This window comes from Rhincodon typus, chromosome 18, assembly GCF_021869965.1.
Source record: "Rhincodon typus isolate 14 chromosome 18, sRhiTyp1.1, whole genome shotgun sequence".
Lineage (NCBI taxonomy): Eukaryota > Metazoa > Chordata > Chondrichthyes > Orectolobiformes > Rhincodontidae > Rhincodon > Rhincodon typus.
In genome coordinates this window covers 48,015,132-48,039,067 of record NC_063349.1, presented here as the reverse complement: position 1 = coordinate 48,039,067, position 23,936 = coordinate 48,015,132, and the positions used below count along the sequence as shown (strand labels likewise).

Sequence of the window (23,936 nt, the reverse complement as noted above, 5' to 3'; positions counted from 1 at the left end):
CAATTTAGTTATAATAAGTGATCATGGCGTTTCATTATTGTCTGGTTATTTTTGTTTCCCCTCCATCACTCACTCAGAAGAACATGAGCTCAAATTCCAGTCCAGAGAGTTGAACACAAATCTATTTGATGCTGTAGTGCAGTGCTGAGGGGGTGCTGCATTGCTAGAGGGTGTTGATTTTTGCAGGTAATGGCATCGACCCTCTCAGAATGGTGTAAATAATAACACGACAGACTTCAAGCAAAAGAATTCCATCCATGCCCCAGACAATACTGCTCCATCAACCAACATCAATAAAGTAAATTACCTGGTCATTTTTACCTTGCTCTGCATAAAATGGACATTGCATTTCCAACAACATGTGACATGCATCTCAGTGGTGTCAGGTCTAAGATTGTGAAGGGTGCTATATAAGTGCAAGTCTTCACCTGAACAATATCTCAAACTTCCACTTCAACCTCGAGGGCACCAGTGTGAATTTATTTTTCAATTCTCACACCTGTCATCCCATGGCCTCTTGCAGTGAGATTGCTGATTGGTGACAGATTTGACACAGTGTCACACCATCAGGCTGGTTCACACAAGGAACTGGTTCAGGAATGAAATTCAATCTGCAACAAATCCAGATTTGCGCTGAACCTGTGGTCTGGGAGCAGCAGGCCAATAAATAATCCGACTTCGCGCCATTTGGTACACAATTATGCTTTTTACTCCATGGACATTAAAAAATCTTAACATTCCTGAGAGCAACGAAAATAATATTGAAATACACAGAAACTCATAGGGAGTGAAAAATTCCTGTTCTGCAATGCACAGAGGTTTAATAATTGTGTGTTCCAATTGTTCTTCCAGCTAATGACTGACTTCTAAAAATACCATCGCCGTAATGCTTCCAAATGCCAGGCTTTTGAGGTAAGTGTCAATCTACCCACATGATTTCCACACTTAACAGCTTGTTCTATTCAACTGAAACAAAGCACAGTTGAGGGGTTTTGTTGGTGCAGAAGCTAACAACAACATTTTGATTTGCCATTGTATCAAACCGCGGGGCTCCAAACTCATGCGAAGGTGAATGAATTAAGTTGTACTTGTGGAAAATAAATAACCAAAACTAGTTCCAGTTTGGAAGTTCCTCAAGGCACCAGAATATTCAGGGCTAACAAGATGCTTAAATAAGTTGGATCACTGCCTGTATTATAACGGGTGAAAGGGATGGGACATTGCTTCAGTCTGGTTGGAATGCTAAATTGCTGAACACAGATATGGCACTGTGAAAGGCTGTAATATTGTCATTGGCTCCGCACATTGTGGTTGGATTAGCATAACCTTCGAAGCGACTGGGAGTAGAAACGTGTCAGATTAGGATATGCAGATGGCCATTCAGCGTTTACATTCTGTTGCACCATTCTATCAAATCAGGGGTGACCAACGCAATATGCTCCAGTGCCCCCAGATACTAACACTTATTAAAGTATTAGAATAATAAATTGTCACATGTGCCTTCTGGAATTATAGTATTGTACAGTATTTTGTATTGATTTAATAAATCCTAGGGCATTATAAATGGTGCAATCCATAGAGACACAGCATTTCTTCTCTGCTCTGAATGGGCCCTGATTTCTGAAGTTATAAGAGAGTTACTTGAGGAAAGAAAAGTCTAATATAATCCAGAAACAAAAACAAAGTTGCTGGAAAAGCTCAGCAGGTCTGGCAGCATCTGTGGAGGAGAAAACAGTTAACGTTTCGGGTCTGGTGACCCTTCCTCAGAACTGTGGATTTGCAGTTTGCTTAAAAGCTTTTATACAAGTTTATATACAAGTTCTGAGGAAGGGTCACCGGACGCGAAACGTTATCTCTGTTTTCTCCTCCACAGATGCTGCCAGACCTGCTGAGCTTTTCCAGCAACTTTGTTTTTGTTCCTGATTTACAGCAACCGCAGTTCTTTTGGTTTTTATCTAATATAATCCATCCTCACAGATTACCATTATTTATTTAACCTTCAGTGGGGCTAGTGATTCACAGCCCTTTTAATATTCTGAACAAGTCATCTTTTGACATGAGTGTGATACAGGAGTCAGTCCATAGTGTCCAGGAATTGAAGAGTAATCTTCCAGCAAAAAACCCAGGGAAAAAAATTACCATCACATTAAAGAATTGTCTGCATTTTAACAAAAAAACCTTCTTTGAACATTTCAGCTTATCAATTATATTTTTAAAAATGGAGATAAGTAAAAGGATAATTTTAAGTTGAGAATCATCCAATTGGGTAGTGAATTGTCATTGGCATCTCATTGGCTGAGGGAAGGCAAGAGGATGGACCAATGGTAGTTGAGGGCATTGGAGGATTGAAGGTCATGTGATGATACTTTCTGGAATACATCCTATCACAGTGGATATCCCTCGTGTGGTATTATCAGCATGTTGCTGCAAGGCAATCCTCTTCAATATTAGCAATGTAAGTGGATTAAATATTTAATGCATTTACATGAAATGCCTTTATTATTTTGATGTAGCCCTTCCGTGTGAAGTGTCTTGAGATTCAAAGATTTAGATTTCCTGACCTCCGTCGTTGGGGTTATGCTAGGGTTGCCAATCCTGCAGGAATGGAAAGTTAATCTTGCAGAAATGGCTGTGAGCTCCACACAGCTCATATTGTTAAAAAGGTCCCTTTTTACTTCTGTGTTGAACACTTTTGTTTATTAGTTATAAAGCTATCTGAATAAAAAGGCTCTTTGACCCAGTTGAGGTAGCAGTTGAGTTCATGCGGTGAAATACCAGGAATGAGTTCAAACAGGTTGGCAATCCTTGGTCGTTATGGGGGCCCTCTCTAATGGAGCAGATAGTTTGGTAATCTAGAGGGGGTGTGGCTGAGGTGGTCACTGAGCTACCCGTAAGAGCAGGCTAATGGAGGACAGACCACGTAACATTGGCAGATTTCATTCCCTAAAGGACGTTACTGAACCACATAGGTTTTTCCAACAATCGACAATAGATGCATGGTCATCATTAGACCTTTAGGTTCAGATTTTTTTTTAAATTGAATTCATCTTCTACCATCTACCGTGGCAGGATTTGATCCCAGAACATTACCTGTGTCTCTGGATTAACAATCGAGCAATAATACCATTAGGCTATCACCTCCCCTTTTTAATGTTCCTATATTAATTTCACTGCAGTTATTCACAATAGTGACATGGAGCTTCATTTCTCTGAGTCCCCTGAACACCCTGCAACCTCATCCCGCCCCCTTGACCTGTCCGTCCTCCCTGGACTGACCTATCCCCTTCCTAACTCCCCATCTACACTCACCTTTACTGGCCCCATCCCCGCCTCTTCGACCTGTTTGTTTCCTCTCCTCTATCCCTCTTCTATCCACCTCCCACTCTCTCCCTATTTATTTCAGAACCCCCTTCCCCTCCCCCTTTTCTGATGAAAGGTCTAGGCCCGAAACGTCAGCCTTTCTGCTCCTATGATGCTGCTTGGCCTGCTGTGTTCATCCAGCCCTGCACCTTGTTGTCTCGGGTTCCCAGCCTGATTAGTTGACCAGCTTATCTACTCTTGGGACAATATAAAGGTCATGATGTCATGCAATATTATGTTATTTTCTGTATTGTTTTACAGTATTCCGAATTAGATCTCTTAATAACATAGAACAGTCACATTTTCTAATGATTGAACAAAATAAACTTGTATAAAAGCTTTTAAGCAAACTGCAAATCCACCGAAAGAATTTTAATACTGCCAATTTTTTGCATTTCTTTCTTCACTGAAATCTTTTCACTAATGTTTCTAGTTGAACAATGACAGAAATTTGAGACAAGATGCAATTAGCCAAGAACAGAATCTTCTGTTGTGGTGGTTTTATGCTCACATCTAGGAGTTTGAATTCAACGCACACTGGTTGAGGAGGAGGCAAGATCCAGAACAGTCTTTAGGCTTAGGTTTCTTTAATACCAGATACAACTAAATATTGTTAACTAAAATACTCTCTCCGTGACTCCCTTGTCCACTCCACACTCCCCTCCAGCCCCACCACCCCCGGCACTTTTCCCTGCAACCGCAGGAAGTGCTATACCTGCCCCTACACCTCCCCCCTCACCCCCATCCCAGGCCCCAAGAAAACCTTCCACATCAAGCAGATGTTCACTTGCACATCTGCTAATGTGGTATACTGCATCCGCTGTTCCCGTGGTAGCCTCCTCTACATCGAGGAAACCAAGCGGCGGCTTGGAGACCGCTTTGTGGAACACCTACACTTGGTTCGCGACAAACAACTGCACCTCCCAGTTGTGAACGACTTCAACTCCCCCTCCCACTCCTTCGACGACATGTCTGTCCTGGGCCTCCTCCAGTGCCACAACGATGCCACCCGAAGGTTGCAGGAACAGCACCTCATATTTCGCTTGGGAACCCTGCAGCCCAATGATATCAATGTGGATTTCACAAGCTTCAAAATCTCCCCTCCCCTGACCACATCCCAAAACCAGCCCAGCTCGTCCCCGCCTCCCTAACCTGTCCTTCCTCCCACCGATCTCCTCCTCCCACCTCAAGCCCCAGCCCCACCCTCACCTCCTACCTACCAGCCTCACCCCGCCCCCTTGACCTGTCCGTTCTCCCTGGACTGACCTATCCCCATCCCAACTCGCCACCTACACTCACCTTTACTGACTCCAACCCCGCCTCTTTGACCTGTCTGTCTCCTCTCCACCTATCTTCTCCTTTATCCATCTTCCATCCGCCTCCCCCACTCTCTCTATTTATTTCAGAATCCCCTTCCCCTCCCCCTTTTCTGAAGAAGGGTCCAGACCCAAAACGTCAGCTTTCCTGCTCCTCTGATGCTGCTTGGCCTGCTGTGTTCATCCAGCTCTGCACCTTGTTATCACTAAATATTATAATCCTTTTTATTCACTTGTGGGATCTGGCCAGCATTTCTTGCCCATCCCTAGTTGCCCTTGAGAAGGTGGTGGTGAGCTGCCTTCTTGAACCGCTGCAGTCCACATCATGTAGGTAGACCCCACAATGCCCTCAGGGAGGGAATGCCAGGATTTTGACCTAGCGACAGTGAGGGAACGGTGAAATATTTCCAAGTTAGGAAAGGTGAGTGGCTTGAAGGGGAACTTACAGGGGGTGATGTTCCCATGTATCTACTGTCCTTGTCCTTCTAGATGGAAGTGATCATGGGGTCTGAAGGTGCTGTCCAAAGAGCTTTGCCAAATTTCAGCAGTGCATCTTGTAGATACTGGTACAGCACTGTGTGTTAGTGGTGGAGAGAGTGGATGTTTGTGGATATGGTACCAATCAAGTGGGCTGCTTTGTCCTGGATGGTGTCAAGCTTGTTGAGTGTTGTTGGGGCTGCATCCCTCCAGGCAAGTGGGGAGTATTCCATCACACTCCTGACTTGTGCCTTGTAGATGGTGAACAGGCTTCAGGGAGTCAGGAGGTGACTTCCTCGTTGCAGTATTCCTAGCCTCTGACTTACTGTTGTAGCCACTGTTTATGTGAAAAGTCTAGTTGAGTTTATGGTCAATAGTAAACACCAGGATGTTGATCGTGAGGAATTCACTGATGGTAACACCAATGAATCTCAAGGTGCAGTGGTTAGATTGTCTCTTGTTGGTTATGGTCATAGCCTGGCGCTTGTGTGGTGCGAATATCACTTGCAACTGGACTGCTTCAGTATCTGAGGAGTCATAAATGGTACTTAACATTGCTTGATCAGCAGCAAACATCCCTCTTCTGACCTTATGATGGAGGGAAGGTCATTGATGAAGCAGCTGAAGGTGGTTGGGCCGAGGACATTACCCCAAGGAACCCCTGCAGAGATGTCCTGGAGCTGAGATGATTGACCTCCAACAATCACAACCATCTTCCTATGTGCCAGGTATGACTCCAATAAGCAAAGAGTTTGCCCTCAATGCCCATTGATTCCAGTTTTGCTAGGGCTTCTTGATGCCACACATTGGTTGAATGTAGCCTTGATGTCAAGGGCTGTCACTCTCTCCTCACTGCTGAAACTCATCTCACTTTTCCATGTTTGAACCAAGGCTGTAATGAGGTCAGGAGCTGTGTGGCCCTGGCGGAACTCAAACTGGGTGTCACTGAGCAGGTTATTGCTGTGTAGGTGCTGCTTGATAGCATTGTACATGACACCTTCCATCACTTTACTGATGATTGAGAGTAGACTGATAGACTGGTAATTGGCCAGGTTGGATTTGTCCTGCTTTTTGTGTACAGAACATACCTGGGCAGTTTTCCACATTGTCAGATGGAGCCAGTGTTTTAACTGTACTGGAACAGCTTGGCTAGGGGAGCGGCAAGTTCTGGAGCACAAGTCTTCAGTACTATTGCCAGAATGTTGTCCAGGCCTATAGCCTTTGCAGTATCCAGTGTCTCCAACCAGTTATTGATATCACATGGAGTAAATAGAATTGGCTGAAGACTGGTATTTATAATGCTTGGGACGGCCGGAGGAGGCTGAGATGGACCATCCACTTGGCACTTCTGTCTGAAGTTTGCTGTGAGTGCTTCAGCATTATCTTTTGCACTGATGTGCTAGGCTCTTCCATCATTGAGGATGGGGATATTTGTGGAGTCTCTTTCTCCAGTGAGTTGTTTAATTGTCCGCCACCATTCTTGACTGGATGTGGCAGGAGCGCAGGGCTTAGATCTGACCCATTGGTTGTGGGATCGCTTAGCTCTGTCTATCACCTGCTGTTTATGCTATTGGGCGTGCAAGTAGTCCTATTTGGTAGCTTTAGCATGTTCACACCTCAATTTCAGGTATGCCTGGTACTGCTCCTGGCATGCCCTCCTGCACTCTCCTTTGACTCAGGGTTGGTCCCCGGCTTGATGGTAATGGTTTAGTGGGGAAATGCCGGGCCATGAGGTTACAGATTGTGCTGGAGTACAATTCTGCTGCTGTTGATGGCCCACAACGCCTCATGGATGCCCACTCTTGAGTTGCTAGATCTGTTCAAAGTCTGTCCCCATTTAGCACGGAAGTAGTGCCACACAACATGATGGAGGTTATTCTCAATGTGAAGGTGGAACTTTGTCTCCACAAGGATTGTGTGATGGTCACTGTCACCAAAACTGTCATGGACAGATGTACCTGCAGCTGGCAGATTGTTAAGGATGAGGTTAAGTATGTTTTTCCCTCTTGTTCATTCCCTCACCACCTGATACAGACCCAGTCTAGCAGCTATGTGATTTAGGACCTGACCAGCTTGATCAGTACTACAGCTGCTGAGCCACTGTAGGTGGTGGACATTGAAATCCCCCACCCAGAGTACATTTTGTGCCCTTTACATCCTCAGACCTTCCTCCAAGTGTTGTTCAACATGGAGGAGTTCTGATTCATCAGCTGAGGGAGGACGGTACGTGGCAATCAGCAGGAGGTTTCCTTTCCCATGTTTAACCTGAAGCCATGAGACTTCATGGAGTCCAGTGTCAATGTTGAGGACTGTGTAGCATAACGCCACCACCTCTGCTGGGTCTGTCCTGCTGGTGATGATGGTGTCTGGGACATAATCATACCTTACTGACAATGTCAGCCTGTTGCTTGACTGATTTGTGAGACAGATCTCCCAACTTTGGCACTAGCCGCCAGATATTAGTGAGGAGGACTTTGCAAGGTTGGCAGGGCTGTTTTTGCCGTTCTCATTTCCGGTGCCTAGTTCAATGCCAGGTGGTCTGTTTGGTTTCATTTCTTGGTTGAGACTTTGTAGCAACTGAGTGGCTTGCAAGGCCATTTCAGAGGGTGGTAAAGAGTCAACCAGTGGTCTGGAAGTCACATGTGGGCCTGACCAGATGAGGATTGCGGGTTTACTTACCTGAAGGACATGAGTGAGCCAAATGCATTTATCCTGACAATTGACAATGATTTCATGGTCATCAGTAAATTCTTAATTGAATTCAAATTCCACCATCTGGCATGGCAGGATTTGAACCCAGGTCCCCAGAATGTTGGCTGAGGGTTTCTGGATTAGTAATCTAGTGACAATACCACTAGGCCGTCACCACCCTCTGAGGTATACCAGAATATGTAGTTAAGAGACTAATCTTTGAACTCTATCGGTCTTCCATTTTTGTTATATCTAATTCCACCCACACTATACTATTTATGCCACGTGGAGAGAGGTTCTGGGACATCATTACAAATTTCCTCCAGGATCCTAGAGCACTTACACAACAGGATAGTTCACACCCCTTAACCAGAATACAAACCATTATTTCATCCTTTCTTCATACTAATCATCATATCTGACATGGACTTGATCCTTCCAAAGAAGGACAGGGAAATTTTCCCTGGGGTCCTGGCAAATACTTATCCTTCAAGCAACCTCACCCAAACAGATTAGCTGTTCATTAGCACGTTGCCTTATGTAGGGTCTGGCTGTTCGCAAACTTGTCGTTGAATTTCCTATATGATGATGGTGACATGCACAGTACTGTATTGGCTGTGAGTTACCCTGTGACATTCTGGGGCAGTGTAAGGTGTTATTGAATTGCAAGTTCTTTCTTTCAAAGTCTTTGCCTATAAATTAATGGATTTTAACTCGACTCGCTGTGCTAATGGTATATGCATTGTATTGTTAAAATAGACAGGAAATGGCATTGTTTACATGGAGCACTTATAGTGAGAGACTATTTCCACAGCCAGTGGGTACATGGTGCTGAGGTGCGGTATCAGCCTCCCAAATTTCATTCTAATTTGTAAGTTTCCTATGGGGCTTTGGCTTTGTTGCAGTGCCCCTTTAAGGATGATGCTGATTTGGGTCAATTTGGTTAATCTTAGTTCAATTGATTTCAACTTCAACAGAGTATCAGAGAGATTTAGTCCTTTTATCCAGGTCAGAAGTCACCCAACATCAGGTTTATTTGGAATCACACAAGCTTTCAGAGCACTGCCCTTTCATCAGGTGCAGTGAGAGAGCAAGGCACACAGACACAGAGTTTACAGGCAGAGAGGTCAAGGGCAGAGAGACACAAAAGATCATATAGATGGTGTGAGTGCAGAGTCAGATGATAAGTCTGTGCAGGTGGCCAAGAGTGTTAGATGGTGAATAAAGTGTTTATAAAGTCAATGTTAGTGCTGTGCTCTCGTGATAATCAGGCAGAGCCATAGGATTGTACAAAAGGTGACATCTCCAGTCCGACTCTGAATTGTAGATGTGAGATTTTGTTCAGAATCTGTCTGAATTTTAACCTGGAATCAGGCTGGTTTTACTTTGATAGCTGGAATTTGTAAGATGCCACATTGTGAGTACAATATGTGTGTGTGTGTGTGGGAGGGGAGGGGGTTGGGGGGTTGGGGTAGGGGTTGCTTGAGAGAGAGTGCATGCAGGTATTATGACAACGGATGAATGGACACTGCAGAACAATCACCAGACACGAATGTTCCCTTCCTGTTGGGGAACACTTCAGTCAGCACGGGCATTCAGCCTCCGATCTTCGGGTAAGCATCCTCCAACGCGGACTTTGAGATGCACAACAACACAGAATCTCAAGCAGAGGCTGATAACCAAGTTTTGTACCCAGGAAGACGGCCTCAACCGTGATCTTGGGTTCATGTCGCACTACAGGTGACCCCACCATACTGTTCTGTATCTGTAAAATCTTAACTTTCCTGTTTTGTCACCATCACCTGGATAAATTGTTATGATCTCTCTACCTTAATTAGTTTATACAGTTTTGAATTACTTATTACACTCTGTCACACACCGGCCCTCTCTCTGTCTCTCACGCATGCGTGAGCACACACACACGCTGTCTCTCACACACGCAAGCATGCTGTCTCACACAAGCACACTCACATAGACACTCTCTCTCTCTCGTACTCTCATGCTCTGTCACACACGCACGCACATTCACATTCTCACACTCACGCTTCCGCTTGCGCTCTCCCTCGTATTCTCTCTTGCATTCTCTCACTCTCTCTGTCACACAGGCACTCTCTCACGTGCACGCGCGCTCTCTCATGCGCGCACACATACACACGAGCTTGCACACTCGCACATTTACATGTGCACGCACACACACTCTTTCACGTACACACACTCTCTTACACAAGCACACAGACACTCTGTCTCTCACGCTCGCTCTCTCGCATGCTCTCACGCACGCACGCTGTCTCACTTAGCTCTCTGTCACACATAAATCTATGGGGTGAATCATTTCATCCAAGATGTTTGTTTATTTGCGGATACATTCTATTTTGTTGAAAAAAACCACAATTTGTAGTCACAGTCAGTGCGGCATCTTATAAATTTCAGCTTTCGGAATAAAACCAGCCTGTTTCCAGGTTAAAAGTGAGACAGATTATGAACAAAACCTCACATCTACAATTCAGAGTCGGGCTGGAGATGTCACCTTTTGTACATTCCTATGGCTCTGCCTGATTATCATGAGAGCACAGCACTGACATTGACTTTATAAACACTTTACTCACCGTCTAACATTCTTGGTCACCTGCAGAGACATATTTCCTGACACTCCACTCACACCATTTGTATGATCTTTAGGATTTCCCTGCCTATAAACTCTGTGTCTGTGTGCTCTGCTCTCTCACTGCACCTGACGAAGGGGCAATGCTCCGAAAGCGTGTGTGATTCCAAATAAACCTGTTGGACTATAACCTGGTGTTGTGTGACTTCTGAATTTGTCCACCCCAGTCCAACACAGGCTCCTCCACATCATGGCTACCTTCTATCAAGGTCGAGTGATTAAGGCAATTGAGTCTACCTGTACGGATCTGTAACTTCTAATCGGATTTATTTCAGCCCTGGTGCTGCATTGGTAGTGTCCCCACATCTGAGCCAGGAGGTTCGTGTCCCAGCTATGCTAGAGGTGTATCCAATCAGGTTGATTTAAAAAAATCTGTAAAAGATTGCTGGGACCTAATAATGCCTGGAAACAAACAAACGCTGAAGAGAAAGTTTTGTGTCTACCTTCATAATTCACCATCTGGCTTGTGCTCCATTTCCCACTTTGTAAGTGCTTTTAATATTAAAATCATGTTTGTTCGTTGGCTACATTACAAACTCCTGACTTTGCATCGAAATATAATGTTCTGTCAATTCTCAAGTTTTGCCGACTGGACATTTTCAAACCGCTCTGTAGAAATCTTCAGCAACATTTGGCCCTATAGTTGTAAGAGACTTACTTGGAATCACCAAGTGTATTAATTTTTTAATGAATTGCAAATCTAATTTCCTCTCTACCTCCCCACCCCCAGCTGGTGGCATTTTTCCCAAACACACTGTTTCCAGGATCATAGGTGAGATTGACACAGCATAAGACTGACCGTGGGAGCAACGCTAGGATATCATTACAAGGGGAGACGATGGCTAAACTATTAATCTAAACCTAGAGAGTCATCTAATGTTCTGGGGGTGGGGTAAGGGCCTGGGGTTTGGGTTCGTATCCCACTGTTCAAAGATGTGCAGGCTAGGTGGGTGGCCATGCTAAATTGCCTGTAGTGCCCAGGGATGTTTAGGTTAGGTGTTGTTAGACATGGGAAATGCAGGGTTAGGGGAATGGGTCTGGGTGGGATGCTCTTCGGAGGGGTGGTGTGGACCTGTTGGGCCGAATGGCCTGTTTCCACACTGTAGGGATTCTATGATCAATGATCTATGGTGGCTCAGTGGTTAGCATCGCTGCCTTACAGCACCAGGAACACAGATGATTCCACCCTCAGGCAACTGTCTGTGTGCAGTTTGCACATCCTTCCCCCTATCTGTGTGGGTTTCCTCCCACAGTCCAAAGGTGTGCAGGCTAGGTGGATTGGCCGTGCTAACCTGGGTTGTGGGGTTAGGATGGGGGCCTGGGCCTGGGTCGGGTGCTCTTCGGTGGATCGGTATGAACTCCCCTGAGCCAACTGGCTTCTTTCTCTACTGTAGGGATTCTTTGAATTTATGGCAAATTATGGAATGTGAATTCAATAAAAATCTGGAATTAAGAGTCTAATGTTGACAGCGAAACTGCTGTCAACCGTTAAATAAAAAAAAATCCACCTGGTTCACAATTATCCTTTAGGGAAGGAAATCTGCTGTGCCCTTACCCGGTCTGGCCTCCAGATCCACAGCAATGCGGTTGACTTTAAACTGCCCACTGGGCAATTAGGGATGGGCAATAAATGCTGGCCTAGCTAACAGTACCTACATCCTGTGAACAAATGAGAGAGATTGATTGTCCAAGGCAGTGGGTGGCAAAAGGCAAGGTGGATCCCATCACGGACAACGAACTGAAGGTACTGAAGTGATGGAGAGGGGGGCAGTGGGGCAGAACCAGTGGTAAAAGTAGTGGTCTGTAACCTCCATGAGCGTGAGCTGGTTTCACCAAAATTACACAGTCCCCCAGGAAAGAATGGAACATTTCAAGTGCAGGTTACATGCAGTGTATATCAAATTTCTGCAAATCCTTCTGATGGTTTATACACACCACACCAGAAATTGGCTTCTCTGATCAAACTGGCCCATATCCCATTTGTATTAATTTCACCAAGTGAATCCATTTATGGGCCTTCAGTGAGGCTCTTAAAATGAAAGGTCCTCTCAGAGGATTAATAGACCCATTTTATAAACTCGTAAATATCAAATTTATTAAGCAACTGACAACTGTAATGCCAGTGTAAATAGTGAAAGATTTGATATCTTTTCTGTTGATTTCATTTTCAGTTCAGTAAAATTAGGATATTGGAATGTAGTGGACAACATTTTCTTATTAAAAGCAATCATTGTTTGTGACAAGGAAATTTTTAGGTGTAAATAAAATAAATTGAAACTTTGATTTATATAGAACTGTTCACAACATCAAGACATCCCAAAGTACATTACAGCCCATGAAATACCTTTGAAGTGCGGTTGTTGTTTTAGTGTAGGAAACAGAGCCAATTTGCACACAGTAAGGTCCCACCAACAGTCATTTGATCAGATAATGTCCATCTTCAGTAATGTTGGATTTAGGATAAAAATTGGCCAAGCCACATGGGATCATTTCCCTGACCTTCAAAATGATCCCTGGATCCAACTAAGGGGACAGGCAGGGCCTCTCATACAAAAGACAGCAACAGTGTTAGCACAGCCCTCCTTTATTACACTGGGGTCTCAGATTGAATCTTCGCACCTTGATCTCTGCAATACAACTTTAACGTACACCTGACTCAGAGGTAACGGTGCTATCCACTAAAACACAGCTGATATTTACTTGATTATGGTATTAATGAAGCTGCAGGATATTACTGTTGCATGTATACCTTGTCTTTAAGGACGCTGTGTGCTTTGTGTATACAATGTTGTGACTCTGCCTGCTCATTAATCTTCCATGGGTGTGCAAACTGCAACATGTGGAAATCAGTTAGCTTGCTGTAATGACTGCTCCATGGCTTTTACAATATGCTTTACTCTTTGAACTAACTCAAGGTGGTAATTTATCCTAGTCAAGCACTGATTATTAGGCTATTATCCTTAACATGAGACACCACTCTTAAATATGTCAAAAAAATCATTTTAATCTAAATATTTCCTGAAAATGTATTCAAAATTGCTGCTGGGCTGCACTGATACCTGGAATGTTTCACATTAGAATTAGCTTTATTGTCACATACTCAAATGAGTGAAAAATGTATAAGTGACTGCTTATGACACCATCTTAGGCACAAGGTTCCTAGGTATAACTTCTTCGTTTACGTTTCTTAGAATAATAGAGAAGTAAAAAGTCCAGCATTAAGCAAACAACAATCTGAAAACTAACACAAATTTGAGCACAATCTAAGTTTTAAAAACTCTGCCTAAAGTGTACTCATGGTCAATAGCAGTAAAGAAAAATATCTTAATTAAATATTATATTCCAAAAGCTTTCATCAGTAAGAAACAAGGCAGTGAATAGAATAGAATAGAAATGTACTGTAATGGGTACTTTTGCATGATAGAAATTGAAGGGTCAGGAGTAGACTGAACTATGCATGGACCTTACTGATTTGTAGATACATTCAGCATGTTGTCTGGAAATGAAGATTTTAGTGCAGTAAGTGGAAGGGAATGGTTACAAAACTCTTGCAGGGCTCATTTTATGTAAGATACAGAAAGAAAATCCACACATGAAGCAGCCACATTGTACACACTCACCAGCACCCCATCAATAGGCAACTGTGTAGTCTAAATTACACTATTTATATGGCAGAGACACAAGCCTGGCTGCATATTAAATTACGGGTTTGCTTCATTCAGCAAAAGTTATGTATGTATGTTTTCATTAGAGGCTTTGAGCCAAGTGCCTGACTCAACCCTTTCTTTAAACTTGGATGCAAAGTGCTTGGGGGAATATTTTTAAACGGTGCTACACTGACACCATACTGCAGACAGCAACGTCAAGAAATGATTATCTTTTGGTTATGGCAGCCTAAGCTTTAAATAAATTATTATTTATGTTTTTAAAGTAATTTTTAAGTTATATATTCTGATTCATTCTGAAAAACTGAATGGGCTGGAGCTGCTTCCTCTCCGAAAGAGAGAGAGAGAGATGGGGTCACCTGTTTTTTAAATGCTGACAGGGTCCTCACAGAGACATAGATAATAGACAGAATCTTCCAGGCCTACACATGGTTTTTAAGGGTGAATTGTTGGGAGGGAGGCAAAAGATTCAGTTTCCTGATGGGAGGCTAAAGCTTTGATGTTAAGTTCTCAGAGGGGAGGCGATGGCCTAGTGGTATTATTGCTGGACTGTTAATCCAGAGACCCAGATAATGTTCTGAGGACCGGGGTTTGAATCCTGCCACAGCAGATGGTGGAATTTGATTTCAATAAAATATCTGGAATTAATAATCTGGTGATGGCCATGAATCCATTGCCGATTGTTGGGGGAAAAAAACCCAACTGGTTCACTAATGTCCTTTAGGGAAGGAAACTGCCATCCTTACCTGGTCTGGCCTATATGTGACTCCAGACCCACAGCAATGGGCAATAAATGATGCCTGGCCAGTGACGCCAGTGAATAAAGAAAAAAAAAAGGTCTATCGGGAGGTTGGCTCACCTAGCTTTAATGCAATGTTAGCATTCTTTTCAAGATGGCGAGAATACAAGAGTGGGGATGTACTTCTGAGGCTGGGTAAGGCTCTGGTCAGACCCATTTCAAATATTGTGAGCGGTTTTGGGCCCTATATCCAAGGAAAGATGTGTTGGCCTTGGAGGAGTCCAGGAGAGGTTCACAAGAAGACCGCCCATAATGGTGTGGGGGTGGTAGTGGGGCAGAGTTTGTGGGAGGACAGGAAAAGGTACAAGGTGAACAAATCAAATGAAAAACATACACGTATAATATATGATGCCTAAAAGATGGCTTTGTATAAAATGTGAGGTACAAACGGGAGGGACGAGATCTATTTATGTGTGTTCCTGCATAGAAAGATCATTCTTATTTACCTTTTTGACCCACTCATCCTTGCTGGGTTTAATGCTCAACACAGCTTCCACAGCAACTCAATTCACCTCATTGGAGTAAATATTCTGGGGTGTGAAAATTCCTCCACTTAAGGCTTACTTGTTTGGCAAGAAACAAATGAAGGTGACAATTTTTTTAAAAAAAGCGCTCTAAGATGGCGTGCAGTTGAGTACTCAAACCTTGGTGGACATCAGAGGGACAGGGGGATGCCATACAGTCCTGTCAGACTGTTACTCAGTTAGATCACAATTGATCTGTATCTTATCTCCAGCTCTCTGCCTTGGCTTTGAACACCTTAAACCTTTGTTTAACAGATGTTTGTTCCAAAGAGTCAGCTCAGGATTTGGCCCCTGTGTTAACAAGACTTCACACAGAACTCATCACCTCCTGGAGTTGGAGTCAATCATATTTGGACAGGTACATGAATAGGAAATGTTTAGAGGGATACGGGCCAAATGTAGGCAAACGGGACTAATTTATTTCGGGGAAACTTTGGACGAGTTGGGCTGAAAGGTCTGTTTCCATGCTGTATTTCTCTATGACTGAGGGTTGATGGGGCTTGCATTGCCTCGCACTTGCTATTCAGTAGTAGACTGCTGGTTCGTAGCCAGAGGAAGCTTGAATGAAATATTTATTAAAAGGAAAGGTGAACCTAAACATTCCTCTTCTGCAGTGCAAACACATTTCAGCTGTCTAAAACTGCATTTCCATTCATACCCTCATTGCTTGGAATTATTTGTTCAAGGATTTAAAGCCTCCTGCGCCTTATGTTTATTGATGGAGTTGAACCTGAGCTGGATTTATTGATTTGAAAGCGAAAGGAAAAGGTGGAGAAAGCCTTTGAGTAGCAGAATTTTTAATAGTTAGAAGTGCTACTGTGCTGGTTCCCTGAGAATTCTGTGCAATCCTCAAATATTTTGGGTCCAATTTTAACAGAATGATCACATTCTCCAGTATTTCATCACAGTAATGCTTCCCCCCTTGAAACTGCAACATAAACACTCTCCCCTTTTTAAAGTGTTGTAATGAGGCAATGAATCGAAGGTGCAGCATGTAACTCAGTAAACACTTGGCTTTTCTGCTCATGATAGACTCTTGCGTGGGAACTCTGAGGAACTTTGACGTTCTCTCTGCTACGTAGAACATTTAGCTTGAGATAACATCTGGGAAAGGCTGACAAGCAAGAGACAAGCAGTTCAGTGGGTCTTTTAATTGATTGGACATTGACATTTCAACTTGACTAACTGTTTAGGCTCAGTGGGGAACTCGGTGAGTGTAGAAACTAGGAACAGGAGTCGGCCATTCAGCCCTTCAAGGCTGCTCCACCATTCATGGCCAATCTTCTATCTCTTATTCTCCCTTTCTCCCCACACTCATTGATAAAATTTTGATATTAAAGGCATCAATGTGTTACTTAAATATATTCAATGATTTGGCCTCCACAGCTGTCTGTGGTAGAGAATTCCACAGATTGACCACCCTCTGAGTCTCCTCATTTTCAATCCTACCCAAGACCGAGTTCTCAAGTTCTAGACTCCTCAACCAGGGAAAATATCATCCCTGCATCCAGTCCTGGTATTAGCCTCATGAATGTCCACTGCACTCCTGTATGGTAAGTATATCTGTTCTTGGGTAGGGAGATTGTGCAATACTCCAGGTGTGGTTTCACCAAGGCCTTTTGGATTAGTCATTGGAAATGCAGGGTTACAGGGATGGGGTGGTGGGTGGGTCTGGGTGGGATGCTCTTCAGAGGGTTGGTGTGGTGTTGATGGGAAGAATGGCCTGCTTTCACACTGTAGGAATTCAGTAAGACATGTTTACTTCAAATGCTCTTGCAACGCAAGCCAATGTATCATTGGCCTTCCTAACAACTTGCTGCATCTGCCTGTCCATTTTCATTAACTAGTGTATAAGGACTCCCGGATCCCTTTGTACATCCACACTTCCCAATATATCACCATTTAAATAATACTTTTCCTTTGTGTGTTGCACTGAAGCATATATTTTCACATTTGGCGATGCTGTACTGCATCTGCCATGTGTTTGCTCACTCACTCAACTTGTCTAAATCACCTTGAAGCCTCCTTGCATCCTCCTCACAATTCTCAATCCTACCAGGTTTTGTAGTCATCAAACTTGGAAATGTTGTATTTGGTTCTCTCATCCTTGTCATTTATATATATATATATATATTATGAATAGCTATGACCCAAGCCCTGAACCCTGAAGACCCCCTCTAATGACTGCCTGCCCCTCGTTAAAAGACCCATTTCTTCCCACTCTGTTCCCTGTAGGTCACCCAAACCAGTTGGGTTGTTAACCCAACGGGATTAGCCTGGAATCTCCAAGAATCTAAAATCCACCTCCGGGGAACATTGCTACGTAAAACCCTGAAAAAAAGTCACAGGGATATTTAAAAAGACTGACATTTTTTTGTCATTTTTCTTTGAACATTTCTGTTGACCAGATATTGGAATTGGGGAGGTTGGGCGGGGGGAGAAAAAGCTGTTTGACTGATATTTGAGCATCTTTGAATTGGGTAATGAGTCATCTTGCTTTCCAATTGGTGTCAAAAGGCAGTGTGCCACAAGGGTGGGTGTGTTGGCCAACCACTGTCTGGTGCTAGGGGCACATTGGGTGACGAATCCTCCAGGAATACAATCAATCACAATCGGTAATCCCGGAAGTCTTGGTGACTTGGACATGTCGACAGGCAATCCTCTCACAGTTGTAGGTACCACATCTATCCTGACAGTGTATGTGAACTGACAAATGGCAATCATCTTCAATCCAATTGAAAATAAAACAAATCTTTATTTAAGCAACTGCCAACTTTTAATTAAATTCGACCGACTGTTACTTATTAATTTTGTTACACCTTTCTGCTGCACACCTGCTTTAGGCACATCTCTTGTTTCTCTTCTTTCCCTGTCTCTGTTCACTCTGGCCCTTGAGGTTTATCTCCTGCCTTTCACTCTATTGCAGACTTTCCTTTTGTCCTTATCACACTCTCTGCCAAAATCTAACACATTTCAAACGTTGCCCAGTTCTAATGAGAGGTCACAAACCTGAAATATCAGCTCGGATTTCCTCTCTCCAAAGATGCTGCCAAACCTACTGAGAGCTTCCAAACATTCTTTGTTATTATTTCTGTTTTTTTTTGAAAGTTCAAGCTATTAAGAGATGTTATTATGCACTGCTGGAGCAGGTGGGATTTGAACCCTGGATTTCTGTCTCAGAGGTTGGAACATTACCACTGAGCCACAACAGTCCCTCTGTTATTCTTGATAACTTTTTTTTTTTTTTAAATTGTTTAATCTATTTTTCAAATTAACCTGTTCAGAGATATAATGACATTCCTCTGCAGCAGTGGGACTTGAACGTGGGTCTCTCAGTCCAGAGGTAGCGACACTACCACTGCACCACAATTCTTGCTAGAGATTTTCTAATCAACCTGTCCAGAGACTGTTATTGCTGCTATTTGTACATTTTTAATAGTGTGCACTAAGTGGGGAAATCACTTGTGCTTCACACCACAGAGCTGACTGAAACTGCGCTGATTGGGTTCGGAGGTGTTTGTATGTAGTTTGTATCTCTGTAAATAAAAGCTGATAAGTGTGGATAGATTGGCTCCAGTTCTACCCGTCACCACTTGGTTATCTGGATTAAAGCACAAAGTTTACAGGGGGAGCATTTCACACAAGGTATCTGATTGGGATGGGGGAAATTTGTCTCATGTTGTTCCTTTGTTGCCTGCCAGGAGTGCGTATTGCAGAAGAGCACCCTGTCAGCCAAAGTTTTCATTTTGAAATTTTGTAATATGCAACTTTGGCCTCATCAGAATTTTAAAACTTTAATTCACCAAGGCCATTGTAATGCTGTGGAAGATATGCATAAAAATGACCTTAAAATTAATGATCATTATCTCTCTTCTACAACCTCGCCTCAAAATGTATCTGGTGTGAATTAATTGTCAGACAATTAAAGCTTCAAAAATAATTACTTTCTCCTATTATTTTCTCCCAAAGTGGGTGAGATTTGCATCAGCAGGAAACGTTATTAATTAGTTTTTTTCTTCTGAAGATATGAAAGGTCTGGACTGTTCACTGCAGTAATGAATTGAAAATTGTGATTGGGATTTAACAGCCTTTAAGACTGAACCATTCTTTGTCCAATTCTTAATAAATTAATTCTTTTATGGTTTAGTAGAGTGAAAACACAAATGAATTGGGTAATAAAAGTTAAATACAGAGGATGCCAAGTATCTGGAATAAAAACAAAGTGTTGCCAATACTCAGCAAAACTGGCAGCAACTATGGAGACAGAAACAGAGTTAACATTTTTCAAATGTGTCTCCTTTTAAGGGACAGTTCTGAAGAGTATATATGAGCTAACACTTACTTTCTCCACAAATTTTGCCTGACCGGCTGAGTATTTCCAGCAATTTATTCGAAAGGAAATGTCTGCTTTCGTATACAAGGACAGAGTATTCTTTCTCCATTGGCTGTGGGCATTGCTGGCATGGACGGTATTTATTGTCTATTCCCAAATGTCCTTGGGGTGGCACAGTGCCATCTTAACACAATGTGGGGAAAGATGTGAGTTATCCACTTTGGTAGGAGAAACCAACGTGCTGAGTATTTCTTAAATGGGAAAAGGTTGGAAAGTGTAGATGCACAGAGGGCTTGGGTATCTTTATTGATAAGTCACTGAAGTCTAACATACAAGTGCAGTGAGCTATTAGGAAGGCTAATGGAAAGTTGGTCTTTATCAGAAGAGTGCAGGAATATTCAATTGTATTGGAGATAAGTTAGACCAAACTTGGATCGCTTTGTGCAGTTTTGGTCTCCTTATCTCAGGAAAGGTATCATTGCCATAGAGGATGCAGTTTTACCAGATTTGTTCTGAGGCTGGGAGATTGCACAGACTGAGCCTGTATTCTATAGGTCATCTCATTTGAAAAATACAAGACACTTAGATAAATAGACAGAGCAGGTGCAAGGAAGATGTTTCCCCTCATTGGGGAGGCCAATTTACAAAATAAGGCAAAGCCCCTTTAGATCCAAAATATGAAGTTTTTACTCAGGAAGGTTGTGAACTTCTGGAATTCTCTACCACAGATATTGGTGGAAGCTCAGTCTTTAAGTATGTTTTAAGTTAGAGATTGATAGCCCTGTCCTCCACTGGTTATCAGAAATCTGAGAGGATGAAGTGAATGAAAGATATTGATATGTACATTCAGCTACGATCGTACTGAATGGTGGAGCAGGTTTGATGGGCTGAATGGCCTATTCCAATTCCTACGTTCCATCTCTTGAGCCACGATCCACGTGGTGAAAAGGTTCTCATTGCGCATTTAGGTAGGGAGTCTGTCCCTGGGACTGATGTTTCTGAACCATTACCTTCACAGAAATAAATGGACGTTGAGTTACCGAAGGAGATATAAGGAGGGCTGTCCTAAAAACGTGCTCTAGATATATGTTTTAAAGAGGGTCTTAAAGGAGAATATGAAGTGGAGGGGCAAGAGATTTATGGCAGACCGCACGACAATGTAGAAAAACACAAACTGCTTTCTATATTGCTGCATCAAAGGGTAAATCACCAACTAGGATTCGAACTTTTCTTAAAACAAGGAACTGTGGATGCTGGAAACCTGAGACAAAAACAGAAATTGCTGGTGCAACTCTGCAGTCTGGTAGCATCTGTAGAGAGAGAAAGCAGAGTTAACGCTAACGACACTTCAGTTCTGAAGATTTTTGTTTTGAACTTTTCTTCTGTTCTATACAATAAAGGGGTTCCCTTCCTAACAGCCCAGAGCGTCTCTACACCCCAGGGGCTGCAGCAGTTTATGAAGGCAACTCACCATCAAGCTCTCCAGGGAAATTAGGGATGGCCAAGAAATGTGACCCAGCCAACAATACCGCATTGTGTGAATGAATTAAAAAACTCCACGTAGTCCAAATATAATCAAAAAATGTGTATGAAGCTGTCATTTATAAACACAAATTTCAGTTTGAATTTAGATACTGCAATACAGAATATAGATATTTTGCCAGATATTTACAATACATACACTCTAGCCAAGATTTAACTCAATCATAACACACCAGAGTTAAAATTAAACCCTGTTGCTTACATTGATAACATTAGTGTCTTCTGAAACACAACTTTATTTCACACATAGTTGCTTTTTTTATTCAGTCTCAGGATGTGGGCATTGCTGGCTGGGCCAACATTTATTGTTTATCCCTAGTTGCCCTTGAGAAGGTGGTAGTGAGCTCTTCTTGAACTATATATGCTGCATGTAGCCCCGCAATGCCATTAATGAGGGAGTTTCAGGATTTTGACTCAGCAACGGTGGAGGGATGGCGATATCTTTCCAAGTCAGGACGGTGAGTGGCTTGGAAGGGAATTTGTAGGTGGTGGTGGTGTTCCCATGTATCTGCTGCCCTTGTCCTTCAAGTTGGAAGTGGTTGTTGTTTGGAAGGTGGAGCTGAAGGAGCCTTGGTGAATTTCTGCAGTGCATCTTGTAGATAATACACATTGCTTCCAATGAACATTGGTGATGAAGGGCGTGGATGTAGTGCCAGTCAAACGGCTGCAGTGTCCTGGATGGTGTCAAGTTTCTTGAGTGAGAGACAGTCGGAACTGCCAATGCTGGAGAATCTGAGATAACAAGGTGTAGAGCTGGATGAACACAGCAGGCCAAGCAGCATCAGAGGAGCAGGAAAGCTGATGTTTTGGGTCAGGACCCTTCTTCAGAAAAATTTTCTTGAGTATTGTTGGAGCTGCACCTATCCAGGATAAGTTGGGAGCATTCCATCACACTCCTGATTTGTGCCTTGTAGATGGTGGGCAGGCTTTGGAGAGTCAGGAGGTGAGTTACTGATTGCAACGTTCCCAACCTCAGACCTGCTGTTATAGTCACAGTACTTAGATGGCTAGTCCAGTTTAATTTCTGGTCAATGTTGACAGCGGGAGATTCAACAAATGTCAAGGGGCAGTGGTTAGATTCTCTCTTTTGTTGGAGATGACCATTGCCTGGCACTGTACGTCATGAATGTTACTTGCCACTTGTCAGCCCAAGCCTGGATGTTGGCCAGATCTTGTTGCATTTGAATGTGGACTGTTTCGGCATCTGAGGAGTGGTGAATGATGCTGAGCACTGTGCCATCATTGGCAACATCCCCACTTCTAACGGAGGGAAGTTCATTGTGAAGCAGCTGAAAATGGTTGGGCTGAGGCCACTACCCTGAGGAACTCATGCAGAGATGACTGACCTCCAACAACCATAACCGTCTTCCTTCATGCCAGATAGGACCCCAACCAGTGAACATTTTTCCCCTTTATTCCAAATTGCCTCCACTTTTGGTAGGGCTCCGCGATGCCACTCTTGGTCAAGTGTACCTTGGTGTCATTGTCAGTCACTCTCACCTCCCTTCTGGAAATCAGCTTGATGGGCAGAATGGCCTTTTGCCCGTCCCTCAAATCTATCTTAGGCCAGTGATTTTTTTTTTTTTGTTCATTTAAACCTGTTTCATTTCAACCATTTCAGTTCTGAGGAAGGGTTATAGGATCCCTACAGGGTGGAAAGAAGCCATTTGGCCCATTGAGTCCACACTGCCCCTCTGAACAGCATCCTCCCAGGTGCCTACCCTTTCCCTGTAACCCTGCATTTTTCCCATGGCTGATCCACTTAATCTACACATTCTTGGTCACTACAGGACAATTTAACATGGCCAATCCACCTAGCCTGCACATCTTTGGAGCGTGGGAGGAAACTGGAGCACCCGGAGGAAGCCCACACAGACACGGTGAGAATGTGCAAACTCCACACAGACAGTCGCCCAAAGCTGGAATTGAACCTGGGGCTGTGAGGCAGCAGTGCTAACCACTGATCCACCATCACTGGACCTGAAACATTAACTCTGATTTCTCTCCACAGATGATGCCAGACCTGTTGAGTATCTTCAGCACATTTCTGTTTCTGTTTCGGATTTCCAGAATCCACAGTTCTTCGGATTTTGTTTCACTTCAACCATCTTTCTGACAATAAGAAGATGGAAAAGCTCAGATTTGTAGAGCATCATTCAAAACCTCAAAACATTTTAGAAGTCGTGCCAGTCAATAAAGTCTGTCTGACATGAGCTGCTGTTGTGAGAAATATAGCTGGACATACTGCACGTTGGAAAGTTCCCTTGATCTGTTTGGAGGACACTGCCATTTTCAACAAGTGCTCCACAAAGACATTTTTATTTTAAACAAACAGAATAAAGCAAAAGCCCACAATAAAGTAAGTTTGATTGCACTCTCCTTTGGGTGTGTTCCCCTCAGAGAGAAGAAAGCTGGGAGGAGATTTGAGAGAGGTTGTCAATCATGAGCAGGCTGGATAGAGTAGATGGGAAGAAGCTGTTTCTGCTTGTACAAAGGACACGAATAGGAGTGCATAGACTCTAAAATGATGTGGAAAGAAGGGGTGATGTGAGAAAAAACCTTTTCAC

The 23,936-nt window shown here is 43.2% G+C and overlaps 1 long non-coding RNA gene across 1 annotated transcript; it reads left to right on the top strand.

Moving 5' to 3' along the window:
• Window positions 1–2,369: 2,369 nt before the first annotated feature.
• On the top strand, window positions 2,370–23,671 carry LOC125485310. Its single transcript, XR_007264029.1, has 3 exons — window positions 2,370–2,455; window positions 15,750–15,852; window positions 23,381–23,671. It is a non-coding gene; the product is annotated as an uncharacterized LOC125485310 (long non-coding RNA).
• Window positions 23,672–23,936: the final 265 nt, after the last annotated feature.